Raw genomic sequence first — 3,555 nt, forward strand, 5'->3', positions numbered from 1 at the left:
TTTTTATACAAACTGTATACTAGGGTAACCAATAGTTGATGTAGTTTCTTTTTTAGGGTATTTCAGCTAATCAATGAAGGAATAATAAACTAAAAATATCATTATTTTGTTATTCTTAATGAAATAGTAGATCTAGGTGGTGATCATAAATGGCTGCTTTGAAAAAAAAAGTGAGACACAAATGTTACATGCATTCCGATGCAAGTATTCAGTACTGCTATGAGTGTTCTTGCAAAAGAAAAATCTAACATAATTGTAATCTGGGCTCCAGATCTAACTACTAATTTATAGGAATTGCAGGGGACACCACCACAAGTTAAATGACACCACAGGATGCAATCAGCAAATTCCAAATGTGGAAAACTCTACAGGATACATGACCCACCAGTTTCTTTCAAAGAAGGGTTAGAGGAGGGAAGCCATACCTAAAAGAAAATATAAAAACATGTAAACCAATTATAGTGTCTCCTATTCATATAAATCAACTGCAAAAATATAAAATAAAAATTATAAAACAATTGGGAAAATTTGAGCATTGACTAGATTTTGGGGTTTTGTTGTTGTTTGTTTGAGACGGAGTCTCACCCTGTCTCCCAGGCTGGAGCGCAGTGGAGTGATCTCGGCTCACTGCAAACTCTGCTTGCTGGGTTCAAGCGGTTCTCCTGCCTCAGCCTCAGCTGGGACAACAGGCACCCACCACCACGCCCGGCTAATTTTTGTATTTTTGGTAGAGACAGGGTTTTGCCATGTTGGCCAGGTTAGTCTCAAACTGCTGACCTCAGGTAATCCACCTGCCTTGGCCTTCCAAAGTGTTGAGATGACAGGCATGAACCACCGTGTCCAGCCTAGATTTTGTTGATATTAAGGAATAACTTTGAGTATTCTAATAGAATTGTGATTATATTGCAAGAGGAGCTTTATCTTTTAGAGATACTGAAATGTTTATGGATAAAATAATATATCTTGGTTTTAATTGAAAATAATTCAGGGTGGGAAGAAAGTGAGCAAGGTTATATATACATCAGGGGTTGGCAAATTATACCCTAGAAGTCAAATCTGACCCATGAACTGTTTCTGTAAAAAAAGTTATACTGGAACACAGCCACGTTCGTTCATTTATGTGTCATATACGGCTGCTTCTCCACTACAATAGCAACGTTGAGTCGTTTCAACAGAGATGAAATGGCCCACAATTCCTAAAATATTTACTATTTGACCTATATAAAAGATACTTTACTGATCTCTTGTATAACTGACACAAGGTTGGCCATGAGTCCATAATTATTGAACATAGGTGATGGATATGTGGGAGTTAATTATAGTAGTGTTTCTTTCTTGTATATTTAAAATTTTCCATCATAAAAAACTTAAACGTTTGGTTTTGTTTTTTTTGTTTTGGGATTTTTGTTTTTGTTTTTGGTTTTGGTTTTCTGAGACAGGTTCTCACTCTGTTGCCCAGGTTGGAGTGCAGTGGTGCAATCAAGGCTCACTGAAGCCTCAACCTCTGGGGGCTCAATCGATTCTCCCACCTCAGACTCCCAAGTAGCTGAGACTACAGGCACGTGCCCACCATGCCTGGTCAATTTTTGTTTGTTTGTACTTTTTGTAAGGATGTGATTTTTCCTGTTGCCCAGGTTGGTCTCGGACTCCTAGGCTCAAGGGATCTACCTGCCTCCGCCTCACAAAGTGCTGGGATCATAGGCATGAACCACTGTACCCAACCTAAAAAGTTTAAAAGTTTTGTTTTGTTTTGTTTTGTTTTTAAAGTGCGATCGTCCTAGGAAAGGGCTTTGACCTGGCCTGTGATTGGCTATTAACCATGGCATCATAGGTCTGCTCTGGGGGGCATTGTGTACCACACACTGCCTCTAAAGATGCTCTCAGGGGCTGTTTGAGGGTGGATATGACTGTCCACCCTGACAACTACTTTAGAGTTGGCAAAGCCTTGGGCTGCCTTAGCTGCATCGAAGACATCGGAGGACTGTGTGCAGGAAGCAGCCTTCCTCTCCTTTGCTTTCACACTGTGCTTTGAAGAACCTACTACATCTAGAAAGAAACTCTTTATGCTCAGTGTAACAGACACTATACTATACTTCTTTAAGGAATATCTCCTTTCCTTGCAGAATAAATTGATCCTCTAATGCTATGAAGATAATGACTCTTGGGAACCCCTGAAGTTGACAGAAAGTCACAAGAATTCCTATACATCCTATACAGATATACACACATCCACAATTATATATGTATGTGCATTACGCTACAAAACCACAAAATACCCTCACTCTTCAGATACACTTACCAATTACAGTGTTTCCTAGAGAAACGGGGAATTAAAGATTCTGTGAAAGCAATTTTAAGTCATTTTAAAACTCTGACTCTAGTTAATTCACGAAATGAGTATTGAATTCTCTGGCCCCCAACAAGGCATGCTACTAAGCACTGGAGAGATGGAAAAATGAGCCAGGACTGTTGGTGTGCACCCGTAGCATCAGCTGCTCAGGAACCTGAGGTGGGAAGATGGTTTGAGACCAAGAGTTCAAGACTGAAGCAAGCCATGATCACACCACTGCACTTCAGCCGGGGTGACAGTGAGTCCCTGCCTCTTAAAACAAAAGAAAAAAGAAAAGAAAAGAAAAATGAATAAGGCACTGTTCCTCGATTTAGGAAATTGAATCTAAAAGTGATTACAGGCCAGTCTCAGTGGGTCACGCCTGTAATCCCAGGACTTTGGGAGGCTGGGGTGGGCAGATCACTTGAAGCCAGGAGTTTGAGACTAGCCTGGCCAATACGGTGAAACTCCATCTTTACTAAAAATACAAAGATCAGCTGGGCTTGATGGCACGTGCCTGTAATCCCAGCTACTCAGAGGCTGAGGTAGGAGAATCGCTTGAACCCGGGAGTTACAGGTTGAAGTGAGCCGAGATCGTGCCACTGCACTCCAGCCTGGGGGACAGAGTGAGACTCCTTCTCAATAAATAAATAAATAAATAAATAAATAAATAAATAAATAAAAGTGATTACAGTGGTTTTTGTACAATAGTCCCTCCTAATCCGCCCCAATGGATGCCAAACTCTTTATATACTGTTTTATCCTGTACATACATACCTGTGTAATTTAAAGTTTATCTATAAATTAGATGTACTACTCTTGCATGTTGAGTTCATTATTAAGTAAAGTAAGTGTTACTTGAACACAAAACAAATGTCTTGACACTTGGTTTGATAATTGAGATGGCTACTAAGTGATTCGCAATCGGGGGTGCCTACAGCCTGGAGGACAAAGGGAGGATTCATGTTCCGGCTGGGGCATAGAGGGCTGGCGAGAGAGAGATTTCATGACACTGCTAAGAATGACACAAAGTTTAAAATATATGAATTGTTTATTTCTGGAATTTTCCATTTAACATTTTCAGACCGTCATTAATCATGGGTAACTAAAACTGTAGCTTCCATTCACCAAGTACTTAGCACACATGCCCACCTGTGCTAAGCATGTTAAAGATTTTATCTTATTTTGTTTTGGTAACAACCTATGAGGCAGGTGTTATTATTTCC

Source organism: Chlorocebus sabaeus, chromosome 8, assembly GCF_047675955.1.
Source record: "Chlorocebus sabaeus isolate Y175 chromosome 8, mChlSab1.0.hap1, whole genome shotgun sequence".
NCBI lineage: Eukaryota > Metazoa > Chordata > Mammalia > Primates > Cercopithecidae > Chlorocebus > Chlorocebus sabaeus.